At 38.0% G+C, this 12,805-nt stretch overlaps 1 protein-coding gene and 1 pseudogene across 14 annotated transcripts in view; one reads left to right on the forward strand and one right to left on the reverse strand.

Annotated features, from left to right (window-relative positions):
- Positions 1–12,805, reverse strand: part of TP63 (tumor protein p63) — a 252,244-nt gene that overhangs the window by 37,776 nt on the left and 201,663 nt on the right. The gene's annotated exons all lie outside the window — the stretch shown is intronic.
- Positions 7,597–7,682, forward strand: LOC149127038 (U2 spliceosomal RNA; annotated as a pseudogene).

Raw genomic sequence — 12,805 nt, forward strand, 5'->3', positions numbered from 1 at the left:
CCTCTCCTGCCATGCTCATGTTTTTCTTCTGTTCACCACAGCATGCCAGAGTAATTTAGTTAACATTTCTCAGCTAGAGCTGTATCTGGTATTGTAAGCCATATTTTCCAATTTTAGTGGCAAGGGTTTCATATTTGACTAAATCAAAATTTGCAACCAGGGCTAAGATGCATTGTGCTGATTGCTTCTGGTTAAGCACCAGACAATTTAGTAACTGAGGGGGCTGAAGTAGTTTGGCAACATCAGCTCTTTACAAAGCCAAGTCTATACCACTATATTTGCTTCACTGTTTTCAAATAGATTCTATGAAGATATTTTTTCCAGTACTACATTCACTTTTTCCTGATCTAAAGTATGACAACAATTTCCAAGGACTTGTCCACTTCTTTGCTCTCATTATAGTTGTAATTTTGCAGAATCTTATACAAACAGAAAAATAGAGTGAATACTTTTATGTGATAAGGCTTTTAAGATTCATTCATGCTGTTGTGTATTCCAACTTTTCCCTAGAATTATTTATCAATTCATCATCATTTTGAATTTTTATTATGAATAAAACTATTATGAGCATTCATGTGCAGATCTTTCTGATCTAGTAGTATGATTGCTGGGTAAATGTACAGTTAACTTCATGATGAAATGCTGAAATGTTACAAAGAGGTTGGGTCATTTTACAGTAATATCTGCAATATATGAGGGCATTTGTATCAATATTTGATACTGTCATTTTTTTATTCACAACATTCTAGTATGCATATAGATTTCACTATGGTTTAAATTGGCAGTTCTCTGGTGATTAATGCTTCACATCATCTCAGATACTTATTTTGTTTGTATTTACATATAATAAATATATTTATATTAATTTGAATTATTTACATATTTTCTATTTTTTGAAGTACGTATGCATATCTCTACTTTTTACATTTTAGTTTTAATTTGCCTATTTGTGTATTCATAATTTGAGTTGTAAAATTTCTTTAAATAACCTGTAAACAAGTTATTAACCAGATATAAATTTTTTAAATACATTTTCTCCCAGACTGAAGCTTGTGTTTTTGCCTGCATATGTAGGCTTCTCTGAAAAAGTTCATTTTGAGAAATATTCAATATTTTGCCTCCTGCTTTAATATCTAAAAGATCTTGGCTTGACCCAATACTAAAGGATTTCTAGGACTATATTTTCTATTTTCAGCCGTTTGTTTATATGTGTGAGGTAAGGGTCAAAATTGTGCTTTTTAATAGATACTCAACTGTTTGTACACCATATATGAATAGGCTATCTGTATCTTTTCTCCTGTTGAGCTGCATTGGGCATCTTTTTTGAAAACTGTTTACCTGTGCTCAGGTCTACACTCTGTATACTCTCTTTTCTATTAATCATTATGCCCATCCATATATCAATATCAAATTGCCTGTGTTACTCCAATTTACTGACCAAAAAAATGAGGTTGTCAGACTCCTTTTATTTGGTTTTCCTTTTTCAAAACTGTTTGGCTATAATAGGCCTTTTGAATTTCCATACAAATTTACAAGCATATTTTCAGTTGCTACAGAAATGCCTGGTATGATTTTTATTGAAACTGCGTCCAATAAATATCCTTTTAGGGAGAATTGATATCTTAGCAGTGTTGTTCTTTCTAAATCATGAGTTGCATAGTTTCTATTTCCAATTAATTAGGGTAACTTTAATTTAGTTCAGGAGTGTTTAACACTTTTCAAATTTATAATATTGTACAAATTTTGTTAGACATTCTTTTTCATTTTAAAAATGGTTTTAAAAGACATTACTTTTCCAAGATATAAATTTGCAAACTTTAAAAAAATATTTTCCTGTTGGTTTCCAGTATTTATAAACATGGTTGATTATATTGTGCATACTATCTTTTAACTTTGCTAAACTTACTACTTTTAGCAGCTTTTAGTAGATGTCTTATGATCTTGTACATAGTTGATCATGTCAACTGCAAATAAAGTGTTTCTTTTACCTTTGTAAGCTGCGTTTAATTTAGTTTTTATTCTTACTTAACTCTAAGAATTGAACTAGCCTTCAATTTGCTATTATCAGTTTCTTTTTAAATTGGATTCTTATATCACTGATTTTATACTTTAATATTTTTCCAATATAATCATTAAATCCTACAAAATTCCTTGTAAGCACCTCTTACCTAAATCCATAAATTTTTTGTATATCTAATTCTAAATATTGAGGAACATGGCAAGAATTTTGGAGGGGTTCCTTCAGTTCTCATATTCAATATAATAAGGGACAACACATTATCAGAAAAATAATTCTTCAACACAGGTCTGCTTATTTCGGAGCTCCCTTTCTATTTCAAAGTTATTTACCTTATATACTTCTCTTAAACATTCTAAACAGATTTTTTTCGTTGCTATTTCTACAATCACCTTACATTTGTAGGTAGATTTACATTCAAGAACTTAGTTGATTTATAACTGAAAAGAGAATCTTCTACAGGTAAGAATTAGATTAGGAAAGCTCATTGTACTGGATTTCCAGTAGCTCTTTACTGAACATTAAACATTTCATATTTGAAGGTCTAAGTCTCTCCCTATAGTGTTGGCACTATGAGAAGCAGTTATGGAGATTCAAAACTTTCATCACTTTCTTCCAACATCTTTTTCTACAAATTTCTTTCTTCATAATTATAATATCACATGGACATAGAAATTTTAGACAAATGACTTCTTTTTTTTTTTTTGACAGAGTTAGACAGTGAGAGAGAGAGACAGAAAGAAAAGTCTTCCTTCTGTTGGTTCATGCCCCAAATGGCCGCCATGGCCGGAGCTACGCCTATCTGAAGCCAGGAACCAGGTGCCTCCTCTTGGTCTCCCACGCAGGTGCAGGCGCCGGCGCCCAAGCACTTGGGCCATCCTCCACTGCCTTCCCGGGGCCACCAGCAGAGAGCTGGACTGGAAGAGGAGCAACCAGGACTAGAACCTGGCGCCCATATCGGATGCCAGCACCAAAGGCAGAGGATTAACCAAGTGAGCCACAGCGCTGGCCCCAAAAAAATGACTTCTATCCAGAGATCCAGATTAATATTTTAGACTTTTTTTTGTTTGTTTGTTTGTTTTGTTTTTTGACAGGCAGAGTGGACAGTGAGAGAGAGAGACAGAGAGAAAGGTCTTCCTTTACCGTTGGTTCACCCTCCAATGGCTGCCACGGCCGGTGTGCTGCGGCCGGTGCACCACGCTGATCTGATGGCAGGAGCCAGGTACTTCTCCTGGTCTCCCATGGGGTGCAGGGCCCAAGCACTTGGGCCATCCTCCACTGCACTCCCGGGCCACAGCAGAGAGCTGGCCTGGAAGAGGGGCAACCAGGACAGAATCTGGCGCCCCGACCGGGACTAGAACCCGGTGTGCCGGTGCTGCAAGACGGAGGATTAGCCTAGTGAGCAGCAGCGCCGGCCCACCAGGCTTTTTTATTTATATATCTGAAAGAGTTACAGAGAGAGAGAGAGAGGGAGGAAGGGAGACACAAAGAGAAAGATCCTACATCCACTGGTTCACTCTCCAAATATCTTCAATAGCAATAGCAATAGTCCCTTGGGGTCTCCCACATATGTGGCAGGGGCCCAAGAACTTAGGCCATCCTCTACTGCTTTCCCAGATGCAATAGCAGGGAGTTGGATCTGATATGGACCAGATGGGACTCAAACTGGTACTCATGGAAGATTTCCCAGATGGCATCTTAAACCACTATGCCAAAACATCAGCTCCTCCACCAAGCTTTTAAGGGATAAAATTGCTTCAAGGGGACAAGTGCTGTAGCCTTAGAGGTAAAGCTGCTGCCTGAAGTGCCATCATCCCATATGGGCGCCAGTTCAAGTCCAGGCTGCTCCACTTCTGATCCAGCTCTCTATTGTGGCCTGAGAAAGCAGTAGAAGATGCCCCAAGTCCTTGGGTCCCTGCACCTGTGTGGCAGACCCGGAAGAAGCTCCTGGCTCCTGGCTTCCAAAGAGCCCAACTCTGGCCATTGTGGCCATTTGGGGAGTGAACCAGTGGATGGAAGATCTCAATCTCAATCTCTCTCTCTCTCTCTCTCTCTCTCTGCCGCAGCCTCTCTATAACTCTGCCTTTCAAATAAATAAATAAATAAATCTTTTTTAAAGATTGCTATGAGATTCAGCTAATAGAATGAGTTTTTAATTTAGTTCAGCAATTTTGGGAATCAATTATTTTAGTGGAAACTTAGAGTGCTGTTTACCAGTTGCCACTGTGAACTAGAGATGATATTTATTCACCCCATGTGCACAGCAGGCAATAACTAACTGAAAAGCATTACTGGACATACAGGGCACAACTCTAAACACTCATTCTGAACTGGGAACAGAGAGAAACAAGATTAAAATGCCATGAAAAACAGGATATTATGTACCTTCACTGCCTAGTACAGTAACTGAAACATAAAATAAATTGAAAGAAAAAAAATCACTCAACCTTCACCTTTAAGTTGTTTACAGTCTAGAGGCAGAGAGAAGCTGATACAACCAAAATACACTGGGTAAAGTAAAGGCATGTAAGAAGTGCCATGGGATTGTAGAGCTTAGACTACTTAGCCAGGAAGTGGTATGTTTGGAATTTACTAACCATCTTCGACATTCAAGACTGTTTTATGTGTGGCAACTTTACATTGAGCCAAAACAAAGTCTATCTGTAAGGTGCTAACATTCTAGAATTAACAAATAAATACCATGTCAGATGGTGAGAAGTGCTATAAGAAAAAGTAAACCAGGGTTATTTCAAAGATCAGAGAGAGAGAGAGTTAAGATCTGAGAGAGCTGGGGTGTGAGAATATTATTTGATCCAAGATTGTTAGGGAAGGATTCTTTGAAAGGCTGATATGTAATAAAAGATCTGAATGAGGTAATGGGCTGGGTCTAACAGTACACCTGGGGGGCAATATTAGCGACAACAAGTGTTACAGTCATGAATGACCATGCCTGGAATGAGCAACAGTTTATTCAGACAGCAATAAGCAAAGCTTACGGTGGTAGGTAGGGGGAGAGATCAAAGATCAGAGAGAATTTGAGTGCAGATCATGCAAAGCCTTGTAAGCCAAGGTGAAGATCTGAGCTTTCCTTGATGTGACATAAAGCTACTAGAGCAAGTGATGCGATCTGATATCATTTTAATATGATTACGCTAGCTGTTATGTGAAGAAAAGACATTATGGAATCAACATGGAGGCAAGGAGAGCAGTGAGGAGGCTAATAGAACACTCTAAATCAACGACAAGAGCAAATGGGACCAACAGGGGAGGTAACAAGAAGTTGCTGTGTGGATATATTTTAGTAAGAATTGCTAACAGATTGATTGAAGATAAGAGGGAAAGAAAGGAAGAAAAAATCATATAGGGAGTGACAGTTAAAGTAGGCTTTTAGAATAAAGTATCATTCACTAACTGGATTGTATCCTCAAGAAGGCAAAGAAGAAGAGCCACACAGCCAACAACATCCTTTTAACAAGAAGAGACAGCATGAGTGAAATAAAGTAGCATTAACTGGGTATGAAAATGGATGGTCTGGGCAAAAGAGGAGGGAGAACAGAAAGCAATGAGGCTAAACTAGGAAGGCAGCTACCAGATTCTAAGTGCGTTGAATATCACAAGAAGCTTACATCAATAGGCTAAGAAAAGCCACTAAATATTTCAAGACTGTCAAAAGACCCAACAACTCCTACATAATTGGAAATACAGTGCTGATAGGAGCAAGACTAAGCAATGTAAGAAGAAGGAGAGCCATCAGGAGCTATTCAGGCAGAAAATGAGGAGGGCTTCAACTAGGGCAGTAGACAGTAAGTAAAAGGTGCAGAGATCAAAGAAATCATTCAGAATTGGCAAAATTCAGCCTCCTTGTTTTCATCATGAAGATATGCAGGGAAGCATTAAAGCTGACCAATAAATTTTATTCTTTAGAACAAAAGATGCTTGCAAAATTAAAACATTTCCTTATTCCTTTTTCTAAAATCAAAGGAAAATAAATGAGTTAGAATTAACATAAAGCTTCAGATATTCAGTACACAGTTGAAAACTGTCTTAGTTAATGGACTTGTCAACAAGTAGAAAAAAAAAGAAAAAGGATTTAATTCTGGACAAATAAAATTCTATGAGGAAACGCTGGAATTTATAGGCCAATGTTGTTGTGAAGGAGGAAAGGATCATTTCTCAAAGCCAACAGCAACAGGAATTGGACTTTTGCCCAAGACCAGCAACTGTGGATATTTACTGGACTAGGAATTAAAAAAACAGATTTAAATTCTGCCTCTTGGGCCTGGCATTGCGGCATAGCGGGTAAGCCGCCACCTGCAGTACCAACATCCCTATGGGTGCTGGTTCGAGTCTGGGCTGCTTCACTTCCAATCCAGCTCTCTGCTATGGCCTAGGAAAGCTACAGAAAATGGCCCCAAGTCCTTGTTCCCCTACACCCACGTGGGAGACCCAAAAGAAGCTCCTGGCTCCTGGCTTCAGATTGGCCCAGCTCCAGCCCTTGGGGTCATCTGGGGAGTAAACCAGCACCCGCAGATGGAGGACACTTTCTCTCTCTCTCCCTCCCTCCACTCCCCCGCCCCCGCCTCTGCCTCTCTGTAACTGCTTTTCAAATAAATAAATAAATCATTAAATTCTTCCTCTTCTATTTTCCCCTGTGTCTTTATACAGTTACTTCATGGTTTCCAAACTGAAATAGAAAAAAAAAAAATGAACTGCACATATCTTACAGTGAAAGAAAAAAATCATGGATATGAAAATCCTTAGTAAACAGTTAAGATAAACTTAAAGTCATGTACAAAAATATTTCAAAATTTTTCAGGGCAACTGACATCCTAAAATGAGTACTGGTTCAAGATCTGAGTACCCTACTTCTGATCCAGCTCCCTGCTAATACAACTGAGAAAACAAGTGAAAATTACCTAAGTGTTTGGAACCCTGCAACCCATGTGGGAGACCCAGATGGAGCTCCAGGCTTTAGCCTGTTCTAGTCCCAACTACTGTGGCCATTAAGGGGGTGACCTAGTAGGTGGAAGATCTCTCTCACACACACTCTCTGTAACTCTGCCTCTCAAATAAATAAATAAATCTTTTTTAAAATTCAAGGAAAATAGATTAAACATTTAAATTGGACAAAATTTTTGACTTCATTATTCTTCCATAATACTCATTTTTCTATTTATTTATGTATTTATTTTGACAGGAAGAGTGGACAGTGAGACAGAGACAGAGAGAAAGGTCTTCCTTTTCCTTTGGCTCTGATCCGAAGCCAGGAGTCAGGTGCTTCTCCTGGTCTCTCATGCAGGTGCAGGGCCCAAGGACCTGGGCCATCCTCCACTGCCCTCCGGGCCACAGCAGAGAGCTGGCCTGGAAGAGGAGCATTCAGGACAGAATCTGGTGCCCCGCCCGGGACTAGAACCCAGTGTGCCGGTGCCGCAAGGCGGAGGATTAGCCTAGTGAGCCGCGGCGCCGGCCTTTATTTTATTATTTATTTATTTATTTATTTATTTATTTTTTGATAGGCAGAGTGGACAGTGAGAGAGAGAGAGAGACAGAGAGAAAGGTCCCATATTACTCATTTTTCAATTGCTTCTTGGCCTTTTGGCTAAGATCAAGTGTAATACTCATTTTTTCATGCACTTTTTGAAGTACCGTTGTGTTATGACCATTATACAAACCTCATATTTCTAAGAACCTCCACATAGAGTGTTTAACGAAGCTTAAGTAGTTTTGGGCAAGACATAAAAACATTGTATCAACCTAGCAGTTGCTAGATAAAAGTCTGCCAAAATTAAAATATTAATCATTTACAATGAATCACAATTCAATTCATTCTTATCTGCTAGTAGACAATAAGCTATACACTCATGTACCAATAATATAATTTTATGTGTCCTTAAAAATTCACTAAATTTCACTGGACTATATTTATCTTTAGCAATCTGCTATGTTCACTTCCCTTGCTTTTAAGATTTGTCCATGTTATTATTTACAAATTATTTCATTAATTTTAATAGTTGCAATGAGTGAGGGGAGTGAGATAATTGACAAGAATATTGCATTTTTGAATTTTATTTAAAGAAAAAAATTGGAGCAATATAGAAGATGTGCACATTTTGGTATATACTCAGGTGTTATAATATACTTACTGCTTATGTAAGTTTGAGGTATTTCATAATTAAATTTTTAATGAATAAATTTAACAGGAGTGGGGACAACCTATAAAACACTGTTACAGATCTATGATTTTAGAAGACAAAAGTAAGATGTTTGAACAAAAAAGTATACACAATTGCATTCCTTGTCCAAACTCATCTCCTCTGATTTTCAGAAACAAGACTGAGGCTTAAAGAGGTGAAGTGATTTTCATTAAGTAAATAAGTATTTGTTGGAGCATTTGCTTCATTGTTCAGGCTCTTCGTTTGATACAAGGAAACCAGCAGAATTCTGTACTCTAAGAGAGCTGTTCTACAGGAAGCACTACCATTCAGTACGTCGATTCTCAAGTTGTAATACATGTTCTGGAGAAAAGGCAAAACACGAAGGTCCACTTAGTTTGGATGGTCAGCAAGGAATCTCTCAAAAAATTATTTCTGGGGCTAGTATTTGGTGAAGCAGTTAAGATGCCAAATGGGATACCTGCATCCCCTGCATCCCATATCCAAGTGGCTGGTTTGAGTCTCGGGTGCTCTGCTTCAGAACCAATTATTGCTAACGCACACCCTGAAAGACAGCAGATAATGGTTCAAGTACTTGGGTTCCCCTGCCAGCCAGGCAGGAGACCAAAATTGAGTTCCCAGCTCCTAGCTTCAGTCCAGTGCAGTGTTGGCTGTTGTGGGCACTGGGGGAGTGAACCAGTAGACGAAACATCTCTGTCTCTCTATTTCTCTACCTTTCAAATAACATGAAAAATAAATGAATTTTAAAAGCCATTTCTAAGATCAAAGTCCCTCCTCATACATAAACTATTCTTAAGGGTAACAATGTGGAATCCAAATGGAACTGGCATTTTTGATACCAGAAAGAAAATATATATATATATAAATATATATAATCTCTCTCTATATATAATCCATATATATATAATCTATCTATATATGATCTATATATAAATATCTATATAAATAGATATGTGTGAGTAGATTCGTATATGTGGATTTATTCATTTTTTTAAACTTTTATTTAATAAATATAAATTTCCAAAGTACAGTTTTTAGATTACAGTGGCTTTCCCCCCCCCATAACTTCCCTCCCACCTGCAACCCTCCCATCTCCTACTCCTCTCCCATTCCATTCACATCAAGATTCATTTTCAATTTTCTTTATATACAGAAGATCAATTTAGTATATATTAAGTAAAGATTTCAACAGTTTGCACCCACACAGAAACACAAAGTATAAAGTACTGTTTGAATACTAGGTATACCATTAATTCACATAGTACAACACATTAAGGACAGAGATTCTACCTGGGGAGTAAGTGCACAGTGTCTCCTGTTGTTGACTTAACAATTGACACTCTTGTTTATTGCCTCAGTAATCACCCGAGGCTCTTGACATGAGTTGCCAAGGCTATGGAAGCCTTTTGAGTCTGATCTTATTTAGACATGGCCATAGTCAAAGTGGAAGTTCTCTCCTCCCTTCAGAGAAAGGTATCTCCTTCTTTGATGGCCCATTCTTTCCACTGGGATCTCACTCACAGAGATCTTTCATTTAGGTTTGTTTTTTTTTTTTTTTTTTTTTGCCACACTGTCTATAATAATCTCATGGGCTCTTCAGCCAGATCCAAATGCTTTAAGGGCTGATTCTGAGGCCAGAGTGCTGTTTAGGACATCTGCCATTCTAGGAGTCTGCTGTGTATCCCACTTCCCATGTTGGATCGTTCTCTCCTTTTTAATTCTATCAGTTAGTATTAGCAGACACTAGTCTTGTTTATGTGATCCCTTTGACTCTTCATCCTATCATTATGATCAATTGTGAACTGAAACTGATCCCTTTGACTAGTGAGATGGCATTGGTACATGCCACCTTGATGGGATTGAATTGGAATCCCGTGGCACATTTCTAACTCTACCGTTAGAGGCAAGTCCTATTGAGCATGTCCCAAATTGTACATCTCCTCCCTCTCTTATTCCCACTGTTATATTTAACAGGGATCACTTTTCAGTTACATTTAAACACCTAAGAATAATTGTGTGTTAATTAAAGAGTTCAACAAGTATAACAAAAAAAAAAATACTAAAAGGGATAAAGTATTAAGTTGTTACTCAACAGTCAGGACAAGGGCTGATCAAGTCATTGTTTCTCATAGTGTCCATTTCACTTCAACAGGTTTCCTTTTTGGTGCTCGGTTAGTTGTCACCAATCAGGGAGAACATATAAAGAATATATATTAACACACAATTAGAAAATTACATTATTTGACAAACAAGTGTAGAGTTATAAAATATAAATATATGATCACTAACTTGCTATGGCATTACAAGTATGCTAACTTTTGCCTCAGTATTATATCTTTTTAATTTAATATGTATCCTTGTTTAGAAGTTGATATTTTGGGGACTGGTTTTGTGGTGTAGTGGCTGGCATCCCATGTGGCTGCCAGTTCATGTTTCTGGCTGCTCCAGAACATGATCCAGTTTCCACTTATGACCCAGTTTCCTGCTAATGCACCTGGGAATCCAGCAAATGATAGCCCAAAGTCCTTTGGCTGCTGCACCCATTTGCTAGACCTAGATGAAGCTCCTGGCTTCAGCCAGGTTCAGCTCTGGCCATTGCAGCCATTTGAGGAATGAACCAGTGGATGGAAGACAGAACCAGTGTCTGTCTCCTGTCTTTCTCTCTGTCTCTGTCTCTGTCTCTCTCTCTCTCCCCCCGCTCCCCCTCCTTCTCCCTCTCTCCCTCCCTCTCCCTCTCACTCCCTCTGTCTACCCTTCTCTCTTCCCTTCTCTCTCTGTAACTGTGTCTTTTAAACAAATAATCTTTTTTTAAAAAAACAAATTGAGATTTTCTTCACTAAATTGTAACCACAATCTCAGAATGAAGCTTAAATGTAAGAATACTATAAAATGCCCACTAATTGTGTTAAGAATCATTTCTACTCCATTAAATTTTGAGTTTAATGAGTCTTCAGACTTTCTGCCATTCTCTTAACATGTTCAGATAAGCCATTAGGTACAGTTGTGGCTCTTTAAATTATATAAATTTTAATTTGAAATTAGAAAGCAAAGTACTGTGATGGGAAAAAAAAAAGAAAAAGGAAGAAAACATATTGAAAAGAACATGCTTCTATACGTGGAAGTGATTGATCTCTCCAGGAACATATAAAAATCAGCTCCTCACTAACAATCTTCAGGCAACTCATGTGATCTCCCTAAACCTTGAATTAAATAATCCATAGGTGGGGCTGGAGCTGTGGCACAGCAGGTTAAAGAACTGGTCTGATTCATAGGCATCCCATATGGGCGCCGGTTCGAATCCTGACTGCTCCTCTTCTGATCTAGCTCTCTGCTATGGCCTGGGAAAGCAGTAGAAGATGGCCCAAGTGCTTTGGCCCCTGCACCCACGTGGGAGACCTGGAAGAAGCTCCTGGCTCCTGGCTCCCTGCTTTGGATCGGCTCAGCTCTGGCTGTTGCAGCCTTCTGGGGAGTGAATGAGCAGATGGAAGACCTCTCTCTGTGTGTCTCTACCCCTCTCTGTAATGCTGTCTTTCAAATAAATAAATTAAATTTAAAAAATTTTTAAAAATAATCCACAGGGTAAAAAATAAAGGACATTTATCAGACGATCTATACTACTTACATTTTATGATTAGGTACAAATGTTTTCCAGGACCCATTTATCACATTCACAATGGAAAGATAACTGTTTTTTAAAAAATGTGGAGATGAAAATATTGATTCTCTTTCTGATTTCTGATCAAAAATACATAAAACGAGGAGAACTCACTCAAAAATTTACTGTTTTAAACAACCATATGAACAAGGTATTCTTATAGTGTCACAGAACTACCTGGAAATGAAGAGATAATCTATCTGGCTATACAATATCCTTGACAAAATGGAAAATCAAGCTTTGCCTAAGTTGTGTTTTGTTTTGAGAGGGAGAGGAGGAGCTTTGGCATATTGAAAGGTAAGCAATTTGAGCCAAATATCATGTTCAAATAAAATAACTACCAGGATTTTGGAAAACAAGAGTAAATCCAGCTCCTTTACTAATAATATATTGCAAAGAGAAGCTCTGTGTGTATGTTGGAGGGGGGCATTCCAGTGACTAGGACCATTCCATCACCATCTGCCTCAGTGACATACTATATTACATGTTCTTGGCTGCCAGACTGGTAATTCAGTATCACAATGCATAGACATGCCAGCTAATATGAGCATGCACCTGCATAATTTTTCAATAGCTTCTTTTCCTAAAGGTACAAACAAGAATCTCCCCACTACATCATAAATGAAAAAAAAAAAAAAAAAAAAAAAAAAAAAAAAAAAAACCTCGTTCAACCTCTCCCAGAGGAAGTGCATATATATATATATATATGCAAATCTAAAATTTGATGGTTTTCTTGATTCCTCAAATATCTAGGAATGTGGATGAAATGAAGCCCATAGAACAATTAAAGCAATCATTATAGAATCTACCTCTCCAGTCAATCCCTCTTCACGGAAGGAACTGTGCAAGGTCAAAGGTCCCTTGATGCTGCAGTTCAAGGTTAATGTGCATCTGTTGTGCTATCATGCTTGAAATTTCTTCTAACATAACTCTGTATATTATGCTTTTCTGTACATTGAC

The sequence above is a fragment of the Oryctolagus cuniculus genome, chromosome 4 (assembly GCF_051225735.1).
Source record: "Oryctolagus cuniculus isolate XC-2025 breed Fujian yellow rabbit chromosome 4, ASM5122573v1, whole genome shotgun sequence".
NCBI lineage: Eukaryota > Metazoa > Chordata > Mammalia > Lagomorpha > Leporidae > Oryctolagus > Oryctolagus cuniculus.